General features: G+C 41.4%; 1 protein-coding gene across 1 annotated transcript in view; it reads right to left on the bottom strand.

Moving 5' to 3' along the window:
* The window catches only part of LOC140731787 (RIMS-binding protein 2-like), a 311,475-nt gene extending 300,053 nt beyond the window's left edge, over positions 1 to 11,422 (bottom strand). The window contains exon 1 of the mRNA XM_073053584.1: positions 11,324 to 11,422. The gene's annotated coding sequence lies outside the window, so the exon portion shown is untranslated. The remainder of the gene's footprint in view (positions 1 to 11,323) is intronic.
* Between the last annotated feature and the right edge of the window lie 1,431 nt (positions 11,423 to 12,853).

Genomic DNA, 12,853 nt, shown 5'->3' with positions numbered 1-12,853 from the left:
AAAGGTTTCTTTGCGAGCAAAACACCATGAAAGTGTGTTGTCACTCTTTGGATTTGCTTGGTATAAATAAAGGCACTATCCTGAAAAGACAGCATGCACCCAGCAGGCAAAGGTACAATCAGTGAAATTAATTTTAGGGAAGTCCTGTAGACCACAAAGAAACCGGTGATTCACAGTTGGAATTGGCAAACAGCTCATGTATGTGGGATAATTAGACTCATTGGAGTTAGCATTCTTGTCACACTGTCAGCAGCTGCCACAGCAGGGCTAACATTCCCAGAGGATTGCAGGACTGTGATCAGCATGGCAGGGATTAGGCACATCAGGGCCTCCTTCAGAAACCAGATCCTATTAATAATCCCTTCTCTGCAAGGTGCTTATTTCTGGCAGTTCCTATCAAGGTGACAGAGGACATTTGCCTCCCTGACTCTATTAATAATGTAGTCCTGCTCATGTATTCAACTCCCAAGTTTAAAAAATCTTACCTCTCCTGAATGCCTCATTGATAAAAATAAACTCCTGATACACAGTCACTTGTGCACTGCAGTTATCCCCACTCATTGTGGTATGTACAACAGTCTCCCAGTGGATTTTGCAGGATTTTTGTTCCTACTCACTGATGCAATGCTAGATTAATGTTTATACAGAAAAAATAAAAATGCAAATTAGAGTGCATTCAATATAAAGATTCCAGCAATCAAGCTAATGCCTTGAGCCAGCACTCAAAACAAATTTGATCAAAACCCTTCTTAGATTGACATTCAATATATGTGGAAAGAAATTCTTGCAGTGCTTTAAACATTTAAGTTTCAAGTTTCTCCAATTGTATGAGTGGTAGTATTTCATCAGAAAATTCTTGTTGACACTGAGTAGCTGGCAAGACACAATAATACCACAAAACTGCAATCTTTTCCATACACACCCTTCCTTGTGCCATCACTAGATTGCTCATATTATCAATCTATATTTTCAGTTCATCTTCATCCTTTAAACCACCTTGATCACTAACCTTCTTAAAATTCCATCTTTGCAACTCACTAAGATGCCAATTTGTTCATTATTTTTAGCCCGTCACTTACGTCCTGATTGCTCTCATAACTCTCAAATATTTTCCAATCCAGTTTATATAACCAGCTCACACTTGTACTTTCACTTCCCAGGCCCCAAGAGGCTTATTGCTAACATCAACTTTCTACTACAGCAGCATGACCTTTTCAAAGAGCTAGAGCTGTTCATGATTAAGTTAAACTTCCAACAAATTTTCCTTGCTAACTTCTTGTAAAAAAGAACCAGTCTTTAATTCCTAATGGAAATTTCAGGCAGTGATTTGTTTGAAGTTAAAAGGACACTTGAGCTGGCTGCTAAGAGATGTAAGCAACACACACAAAATGCAGGTGGAACACAGCAGGCCAGGCAGCATCTATAGGAAGAAGCACTGTCGACATTTCGGGCCGAGACCCTTCGCCAGGGTCCTGCAGGCAGTTGTGTGTATGTGCGCATGCGTGTACATGCCAATTTTTTTCTCCAAATCGATTTTGGCTCGCTGTCTTCCCGATTCTGATAAGTGAAACTACACCGTACATACAATATTTCTACTTTATATAAGCTGTGTATTTATCATATCATTCCTGTTTTTACTATATGTTCATGTTATTTTAGGTTTTATGTGTTATTTGGTATGATTTGGTAGGTTATTTTTTGGGTGGGAATGCTCAAAAGTTTTTCCCTTATAAGTTAATTGTAATCACTTCTTCGCTTTATGACATTTTGGTTTACAAACAGTTTCATAGGAACGCTATACCTTCAGATAGCGGGGGAAACCTGTATTATAGAAGCCTGGTAAAAAATATGAAACAAACTCAAACATGTTGGAGGAACAACACCTCATATACCGTCTGGGTAGTCTCCAGCCCCTTGGTATGAACATCGCCCTCTCCCTTCCCCCATCCCACTTTCACTCTGCCTCCTCTTCCAGCTGCCTATCACCTCTCTCATGATTCTGTCTTCTTCTACTACCCATAGTGCTTTCCCCTTAGATTCTTTCTTCACCTCTCCTGCCTATCCCCTCCCTGCTTCCCCTCCCCCACCCCTTGATCTTTCCTCTGATTGGTTTTTCACCTGGCACATTCCACCCTCCCCCCACCTTCTTTATAGGGCCCCTGCCCCCTCCTTCTTTAGTCCTGACGAAGGGTCTCAGCCCAAAACGTTGACTGCTCCTTTCAACAGATGCTGCCCAACCTGCTGAGTTCATCCAGCTTTTTTGTATGTCTTGATTTGACCACAGCATCTGCATTGTACTTTGTGTTTAAGACTCAAACATGTGATGTTACGTGACAGCAAAAAGACCTGAAAAATCTTAAAGACTATGAAGACATGGTACTGTAGCTTTCCTTACAAAGTAACTATGATTTCCTATATTTGTACTGAATGCAAAAGATGGATGAAATAAAAGTAAAAAATTTATTCTGTACAGATTAGAAATAAAATATTTTTAAAACTGAATTATGTAAATCTAATATTAATCAAATCATAAATAATCTAAGGCAAATACAAAATTAAAACTTTAAAAAGAAGTTCAAAAGAAGGGAAAATCATAATATTTTACTGACTAAAATGTTCAAGTGATCCTGTGGGTTTCATATTAACATTTTGGCCAAAGATGAAGGTGGGGCAAGACAATGCTGATTGAACTTGTTCGTAGTGCTTATTCCAAAATGAAGATCAAAGATGGGCAATAATGAAAGTCCCTTCAACTCCAAATCCCTGGACACGAGGTTGCTTTTACCAAAGTCAGTTAGTAAGAGATTCACTATCAGCAGCTCATCTCACTTACAACTGGCATTTTGATATCAGTCATTTGCATTCCTGAGAGGTACAGACTGGTCCCAGTCAAGATAAAGAATGAGGCAACCATTGTCTGAAAAATCAGAGCCTCATTGTTAGATAAAATAAGAACAGGAAGTGAGTGCTTGTAGTCCAAGGCAGTCAAACAGTAACATCGATATAGCTTTAGCTCTCCCTTTCAAAGCTCAAATTCCCCAGACCATTGGACATTGGGCTTGGGAGTCATTTGTTATGACTATTTATGCGTCATTCATATTCTGTGTAATCTGCTATAGTATAACACCATTAAATCAATACATGTTGTAATCTTGCTCAATAAATTACTTCAGCCTTGGTTGTACAAGTTTTATTATTAATGAACCATTTGCTGCACCAGAAATGGAATTATCATCCATTACAATCATAATTTTCTCTACACATTTCCATGGCTTTTTGCATGCCTTAATCTAAATCTCAAAGTAAATTTATTATCTAAGTATGTATATGTAATCATATAGTACCTTGAGATTCATTTCCTTGTAGGCATTTACAGGGGAAAAATACATTATAGTTTATGAAAAACTATATATAAACAAAGAATGACAAACAACTAATCTGCAAAATAGGAACACAGAAAACCTACAGCACAATAGAGGCCCTTTGGTCCACAATACTGCGCCAAACATGTACTTACTTTAGAAATTACCTAGGGTTACCCATAGCCCTCTATTTTCTAAGCTCCTATCCAGGAGTCTCTTAAAAGACCCTATCATATCCACCTCCACCACCGTCACCGGCAGCCCATTCCATGCCCTCACCACTCTCTGCATAAAAACTGCAAATAAAATTATAATACTGAGAACATGCTGCAAAGAGTTGTTAAAAGTGAGTAGAATCATTTCAGAGTAGTGGTGATTGTAGTTACTCCCACTGATTCAGGAGCCTGATGGTTGTAGAGTAATAACTGTTCCTGAAACTGGTGGACCTAAAGCTTCTGTACCCTCTATCTACCCAATGGTAGTAGCGAAGAAGGCATGGCCTGGGTAGTGAAGGTATTTGATGATGGATGCTACTTTCCTGTAGCTGTGCTTTAAATAAATGTATTCAATGGTGGGAAGCATGTTGCCAGCAATCTGCTCGGCTGTGTCCACCACTTTCTGCAGGCTTTTCTGTTCTGGGCATAGCATTTCTACACCAGGCAGTGATGCAACCAGAAGAGGTACTCTACATTTATAGAAGTTAATCAAAGTTTTTGGTGACATGCCAAATCTATGCAAACTTCGAAGAAAGTAGAGGTGCTGCTATAATTTTTTTTGTGATGATACTCAGATATGTTAACACCAAGGAATTTGAAATTACTGACCCTCATAAGTCAAGATTCAAGTTTATTTTTCACATGCATATCAAAACATCCAGTGAAATGTATCATTTGTATTAACAACTAATACACCCAAGGCTGGGGGCATCCTGCAAGTGTCGCAACATATTTTAGCGACAGCATAGTATGCCTATGATGCTCAGCAGAACAAGCAACAATAGTAAAACAAGACCCCTTCCTTCATCCCATGCCAGACCTCCAGCGGACTCGGATTTGCGTACACTGGACTTCGACTTCTCCAGTGGAAGAATCGCAAAGTTTCACCATTTCAGTTCCAACCAATGGGCCTGGACTTACGGACTTCTGAATCAACCCTCAGGCCTCAATCCCTGGCGTCGAACCTAGGACATGCCAATCACTGAACACCAGGCTTCAAACTCCAGACTCAATGATTACCAGACCCCAAACACTAGGCTTCAAACTCTAGTATCACTGATTTGCAAACCTAGGGAACAGCAGAACTCATTCCTCCTGCCCACACGACACTCCAACTCCAGAACCCACCGACAACTTGCTGACCTGGGAGGGTCCTCAACCACTTTGTGGATAGTCAAAAGCCTCTGATGATCAATGCCTCTCATCATCTTACACACCTCTATCAGGTTACTTCTCATCCTCTGCCACTCCAAGAGAAAAGGCCGAGTTCACTCAACCTGTTCTCAGAAGGCATACTCCCCAATCCAGCCAACATCCTTGTAAATCTGCTCTGCACCTTTTCTATAGTTTCCACATCCTTCCTGTAGTGAGGTGACCAGAACTGAGCACAGTCCTCCAAGTGGGGTCTGACCAGAGTCCTATAAAGCTGCAACATTACTTCACGGCTCTTAAACTCAATCCCACTGTTTATGAAGTCCAATGCACTGTATGCCTTCTTATCTGCACAGTCAACCTGTGCAGCATCTTTGAGGTTCCAATGGACTCAGACCCAAACATCTCTCTGATCCTCCACACTGCTAAGAATCTTACCATTACTACTATATTCTGCCATCATATTTGACCTACCAAAATGAACCACCTCACACTTAGCAGGGTTGAACTCCATCTGCCACTTCACAGCCCAGTTTTGCATCCTATTGATGTCCCTCCACAACACCACCAACCTTTGTGTCATCAGCAAATTTACTAACCCATCCCTCTACCTCCTTATCCAGGTCATTTATAAAAATCACAAAGAGAAGGAGTCCCAGAACAGATCCTTGAGGAACACCACTGGTGACCGAACTCCATGCAGAATATGACCCATCTACAACCACTCTTTGCCTTCGGTGAGCAAGCCAATTCTGGATCCACAAAGCAATTTCCCCTTGGATCCCATGGCTCCTTACTTGCCTTGCATGGGGTACCTTATCAAATGCCTTACTGAAATCCATATACACTGCATCTACTGGTCTACCTTCATCGATGTGTTTAGTCACATCATCAAAAAATTCAATCAGACTCATAAGGTACAACGTGACTTTGACAAAGCCATGCTGAATATTCCTAATCATATTATGACTCTCCAAATGTTCATAAAACCTGCCTCTCAGGATCTTCTCCATCAATTTACCATCCACTGAAGTAAGACTCACTGATCTATAATTTCCTGGGCTATCTCTACTCCCTTTCTTGAATAAGGGAACAACATCCGCAACCCTCCAACCCTCTGGAACTACTCCTGTCCTCATTGATGATGCAAACATCATTGCCAGAGGCTCAGTAATCTCCTCCCTCGCCTCCCACAGTTATCTGGGGTACATCTCGTCCAGTCCCAGAGACCTATCCAACTTGATGCTTTCCAAAAGTTTCAGTGCATCCTGTTTCTTAATGTCTAAATGCTCAAGCTTTTCAATCTGCTGTATGTCATCGCTACAATCGCCAAGATCCTTCTCCGTTGTGAATACTGGAGCAAAGTATTCATTAAGTACCTCTGCTATCTCCTCTGGTTCCATACATACTTTTCCACTGTCACACTTTATTGGTCCTATTCTCTCACATCTTATACTCTTACCATTAACATACCTGTAGAATGCCTTGAGGTTTTCCTCAATCCTGCTCGCCAAGGCTTTCTCATGGTCCCTTCTGGCTCTCTTAATTTCATTCTTAAGCTCCTTCCTACTAGCCTTATAATCTTCTAGATCTCTATCATTACCTAGTTTTTTGAACCTTTCATAAGCTTTTCTTTTCTTGACTAGATTTTCAATATTCTTTGTACACCACGGTTCCTGTAACCGACCACCCTTTCCCTGTCTCATTGGAACACACCTATGCATAATGCCACGCAAATATCCCCTGAACATTTGCCACATTTCTGCCGTACATTTCCCTGAGAACATCTGTTCCCAATTAATGCTTCCAAGTTCCTGCCCGATAGCTTCATATTTCCCCTTACTCCAATTAAAAGCTTTCCTAACTCATCTGTTCCTATCCCTCTCCAATTTTATGGTAAATGAGATAGAACTGTGATCACTATTTCCAAAATGCTCTCCCACTGAGAGATCTGACACGTGACCAGGTTCATTTCCCAATACCAGATCAAGTACAGCCTCTCCTCTTGTAGGGTTATCTACATATTGTGTCAGGAAACCTTCTTGAACACACCTAATAAACTCCACCTCACCTAAATCCCTTGCTCTAGGGAGATGCTAATCAATATTTGGGAATTTAAAATCTCCCACCACGACAACCTTGTTATTATTACATCTTTTCAGAATCTGTCTCCTTATCTGCTCCTCGATGTCCCTGTTACTATTGGGTGGTCTATAAAGAACACCCAGTAGAGTTATTGACCCATTCCTGTTCCTAACTTCCACCCACAGAGATTCAGTAGAGAATCCCTCCATGACTTCCTCCTTTTCTGCAGCTGTGACACTTTCTCTGATCAACAGTGCCACACCCCCACCTCTTTGCCACCCTCCCTGTCATTTCTGAAACATCTAAATCCTGGCACCCATAGTAACCATTCCTGCCCCCGAGCCATCCAAGTCTCTGTAATGGCCACAGTATCATATCTCCAATTACAGATCTACACTCTAAGCTCATCCACTTTGTTCACGATGTTTCTTGCAGTAAGATAGACACATCTCAAACCATCGGTTTGAACGCATTCCTTCTCTATCACCTGTCTATCTTCCCTTTCACACTGTGTCCAAGCTTTTTCTATTTGTGAGCAAACCACCCCTTCCTCAGTCTCTTCAGTTCAGTTCCCACCCCCCAGCGATTTTAGTTTAAACTCTCCTCAATAGTCTAAGCAAACCTCTCTGCCAGGATATTGGTCCCCCGGGGTTCAAGTGCAACTCATCCTTTTTGTACAGGTCACGCCTGCCCCAAAAGAGGTCCTAATGATCCAGAAATCTGAATCCCTGCCCCCTGCTCCAATCCCTCAGCCACACAGTTATCCTCCACCTCGCGCTACTCCTCTACTCACTGTTGCATGGCACAGGCTGCAAACCTGAGATTACTATCTTTGAGGTTCTGTTATACAACTTCCTTCCTAACTCCCTTCAGATTGTTTTCTGGACCTCCTCCCTTTTCCTACCTATGTCATTGGTACCAATATGTACCACAGTTTCTGGCTGTTCACCTTTTCACTTCAGATATCGTGGACGTGATCACAAACATCCCAGACCTTGGCACCTGGGAGGCAAACTACCATCTGCATTTCTTTCCTGCGTCCACAGAATTGCCTGTCTGACCCCCTAACTATAGAGTCCCCTATCACTGCTGCCTTCTTCCTTTCCCTACCCTTCTGAACCTCAGGGTCAGACTCTGTGCCAGATGTGCAGCCACAGTTGCTTCTCCCCAGTAGGTCGTTCCCCCCCCCCCCCCCAACTGTACTCAAACAGGAGTACTTATTGTTAAGGGGTCAGCCACAGGGGTACTCTCTAGTATCTGACTCTTGCCCTTCCCTCTCCTGATTGTTACCCACTTATCTGTCTCCCGAGGCCACGATGTGACTACTTGCCTATAGCTCCTCTCTATCACCTCCTCACTTTCCCTGACCAGATGAAGGTCATCAACCTGCAGCTCCAGTTCTCTAACCCAGTCCCAAAGAGCTGTAGCTCAACGCAGTAGTCCCTCGATCAAACCAAAGATCATATGTCTGTGTTTACTTCCAACATTCTACATCTTAATACTTACAAATTAACACCCCACTTCCCCATTTATTCTTACTTACTGATTATTCCCTGCCTTGTACTTCCTCTCTGATCTCAATCAGTTTTGCCCTGACCCCTCTGATTCTAAATGATCAGGAAACCCTTACACTATAATTCTACACTCCAGTTCATCCTTCTGTTGGGACCTCTTTACCCATGATGCGCTGTGACATATGGTCCCAAATTATACAATGATTCAGAGGCTAAGTTATTTGGGATAGCCAACAGTAATCCATAAATACTCATGTTATCTAGTAATCAGTGAATTCCAAAGAACAAGTTTCACAGTCTGATACATATACACACACACACACACACACACACACACACACACACACACACACACACACACACACACACACACACACACACACACACACACACACATATATATTAAACTTCTATTCAGTCCCACACCAATGAATAATACATTGCAATGCAAGTAGGAACAAATCCATTGAGAATAACAAACAATGCGTATGAAGATATGAAAATATTACAATAGATAATTACTGCAATATTTACTGAATGCACGAGTAACTGGGACACAATTTAAGTGTGTGGCCAAAAACATCCTTCCCAATTCAACCATAGATATGGTACTTGAATCACAGACATTACCATAGATCTTACTAAAATGGACAGCAAAAGTAATGAAATTTTCCAGTTTCGTATCACTGCATGTTGCAATCTTCAGAAGTTTATACCAAATTCAACAATTTCAGATAACCTACTTTCTGTTTATATCAAAAATCAGCCAGACCACCAGACTCTCTCCTCAAGACACAACACAGTGTACTGCGTATTTCTATATCCTTTTACCTTTCGGCAAAGCCCTGCATTCCACGGCTTTTCCATGCCCCTTTGCCTCTCCTCTCCCTAACTGCCACACTTACCGTATTTATGAACTAGATAGCTTTGTAAACCTAATACCCGGGCAAACCTGACCTCACCCGATCAGAGGTATTCATTTTGTCCTGTCTATCCCTCCGCCACCCACTTCTCTGCAACATAAAACTCATTTGTTTCCTAACATTCTAAGCTCCAATGATCCTAAACTGAAATATTAACTCTGTTTTGCATTCCATTGATGCTGCCTTATCTGCTAAGTGTTTACAGCATTTTCTCTTCTTACACCAACAACTAAACTGAAACAATCCCATTCTTCTCACAGTTAACTAGAACTTCAGCCTACCAACCTGGAGCAGATCCAAACTCAAGTTCCCAAAATGAAACAGCACCATCTAATACAATACTTACCAACAAATGATGTAGAAGATACAGACACAGTATTTTGAGGGACACATTGAAACAGATAATTAAGAGCTCTGCCAAAAGAATCAAAGTAATCTTCAGTTCTAAAATACTATTTAATTATTGCCTGCTATTTAAAGCGGAACCCATCTGGAGTTGCAGACATTTTATCATGTTTCCTGTAGTATACCCCAACAAATACAGAACAGCTGCAAAAGTCTCATCCTGGAATACAAAAGAAAATGAAGTATTGAAGGTGCTTCTAAACTATCAAATGCCTGAACATCAGAGCACATCCAACCGATGCCACAGAGGGTCAGGCAGAAAGTGAGTGGAGTAGAATAGAATTGGGAAAATTGGAGAATATCCAACATTTGCAGAACAATAATGTCAACACATTTTAGGTGGTAATAATTTTCAACTGTTTGTACTACTTAGTTTAATCTGATAAACTGAGACAATTAAACTCTGAATAAAATCAATCAGAAGCTTAACATGAACACAAGGAACTAAGAACACAGCAGTGACACCAAATCACACTGGAACCTGCAGTACAGAGGTCCACCCATGACTGATAATTGTGCACACTCACACTGGTCTATCAGTCACTCTGCACATCCATACATTTACTTGTTGCCCATTAGACTTTGTGTTTACTCAGTACTATTCCCAGGAGGGGCGGTATTAAGGAAGCATTCCTGCAGCATTCTGATGTACCATCTTATAACCATACTTGGTTGTTATTGTCCATGAATCACGAAAGGTAACATGCAGCTACCGGAAATCATTGTAGAAATAATGGTAGGTTGGCCTCGACTATAGGAAGGTAAAATATAAGAGTACTCTTGAAGTTATATAGTCTTGGCAAGAACAAGTTTAGCTATTTAATGGATGTTCACTCTGCCAGCCGCCCAGATACAGATGTAAAGAAACTTCTTCACCCAGCTTTTGAAATTCTTTAAACAAAATGGCTGTACTCAGAACAGAACTGGCTGAATTTCTGGACAATAAGTTTGTCAGTGGACAAAGCATAGGAAAGTGGCTGAGGTTAAGATGTTAATGAATGGTGAAGCAGATGCAAAGGGCCAAGTTGTTCACACTGCTTCTCCACTTTATTTAATTGGTATCCACATATTAAAGTCAATTAACAGAAACTAACTGGCTTTTGCCAAAACTAACCACAAGATACTGAGATTAGCTATAGCAAACGATAGGTTGGATAGAAATGGCCCAGGGCCTATGGACAATGAGTTGGATATTAGACTATCTGATTGTATTACTCGTTGCATTCCATCACAATGACTATAACTTGCATTTATTTGAACCATCAACACAGAAATAGGTTTCCAACTTCAGTCGAGCCACATACAGATTTAGGTCTGATAACCAGCCACCTGGTTTAAGAAGATTTTACAAGAACTTTAACAATAGGCAAGAAAGTGTGGGCAAATGTCTCAGCCTGAGAACCAAGAAAAGGTTGTCAATGGTAATTGGCTAGGCCAGAACGTGACAAGTACAGAAACCTTGAATTGGAAACATCTCAAGGAGAGGGGCATCTTCGCTAAGGAGGGGTATGTGCATAAACATGAGGTTATTAAAACTACTTACAACACTTGAAATTGCCCCACCCATCCTGGCTTTCTCTAACTTTAATCAATATTCTAAAGCCTTGCCATATTACAATGGCAACAGATGCACTACAAGAACTGCTAAAGAAGCAAGCAAGTCTTACCTTACTGCTTGTGCCAGCAAGTGATTCAGAGGGAGTCTGAAGCTGCCATCTTCCAGAGGACATGGATACAGGGACTAGTTGCCAATAAGGAGTTCTGTAATAGACCCTGAAATCAGTATATGGGTACCTGATAACAGATTGATTTTATACTGTTTTTCTTCAGCAAAAATGATTCATTACATTGCTCAAGAGTAACACTATGTTATAACTAAGTTTTTAGCAGGAGCAACTTCTTACTGCTACAGTTTCTGGGCAGTAACAAAGAGTTTGTTTGCTATTGTATGTCACTTGGAAATGTTGCCAGGAAACGCAAGATCTCCAGTGATTGGAGGCTTTCATTCAGAAACATATCCCCTCCTAATTTAATGGACAAGGCCCGCCTGTTCTGCATTATTTCTCTCAGGTGTTCACCAGGAGCAATTCCTTGCAGTGGGTTACAAGGGATAACTATTCTGTAGTTTCTCATGGAATCACTGGTAACTGCCTGCTAAGGAATCTAGATTAGACAAATTCACAAGGAAAGGCTTATTTGCAAGTAGCTCCTCTGGGTTTTCATCTGTTATTCATTCAATGGAAAATCTCTTATATTTCAAGGAAACTATCTGCAAAGTCTCTCTCACAGCTCGCACCCATTGCTACATTTCCAAGACTTCTCCCAAAATCAGCCCAGTGATCATCTCTCAGTTGTTTATTTGGGGTCTTCTGTCTGTTCAAACAGAGAAGATTCTGGAGTGACACAGTGATCTAGTTTCTCTCCCTGCATCCGTGCTCCACTTTTGCCACAATGCCTCCTCTGCCCCTACAGGAACCCCCCTGCAGCTCATATCATTCCCGAGCATCTGTCACCCCTGGTTCAGCTGCGTGTATTCTTCCTTCTCTGGGACCTCCTTCAGTCCCCACAACTCTTGCCAGCACCTCCTGCCAGCATGTCACGTGAATTTGCAGCAATATGCCAGTATTGTCTCTTGCCCCGCTGTGTCTTCTCCTCTTGTCTGTAACCTCCCCCCATAATTTTGATTCCAGTTTGCTTGACTGAAAGATCATACACATTACAAATAAGATTATTCATATTCCTTCTACAGATTTAGTATTGACTTCATGCAATAGGACAAGCAAAAGAGCTATGAAAGTGACTTTCCTTAGTAAACACAGGTGGTACTTGCAGCTGTGATGTGAAGAGAAAGAACAGATTAAAATTCTATTATTCAATGGTTAAGTTCTTCAAGTTTATTACTGTCATAGCCCATGCAATGAAAATTAGCTTTTTGCAACATGGTAAAGACAATGCATATGTCAACATAAACTTAAATTAACAAAATTAACACCAGAAATGAAGCAAAGCCCCAAATCTCACCCCAAGTGACCAGATAGCCCCGGTAGGCAACAAACCCCTCCCCATCGTTCACCTCAGGACCACGGGGTGGGGGGTAGCCCTACCCCGACCCCCACCCATGTCCTCTGCTGGCCGACAAACCACCAGTTTCTGAACCCAATGTGCCCAGGTTGAGAAGATTCGGGGAAGGGGGGTAA

The sequence above is a fragment of the Hemitrygon akajei genome, chromosome 8, assembly GCF_048418815.1.
Source record: "Hemitrygon akajei chromosome 8, sHemAka1.3, whole genome shotgun sequence".
In the NCBI taxonomy this organism is placed as follows: Eukaryota; Metazoa; Chordata; class Chondrichthyes; order Myliobatiformes; family Dasyatidae; genus Hemitrygon; species Hemitrygon akajei.
Note: the sequence above shows the minus strand (reverse complement) of the source record. Positions and strands in the feature narration are given on the sequence as shown.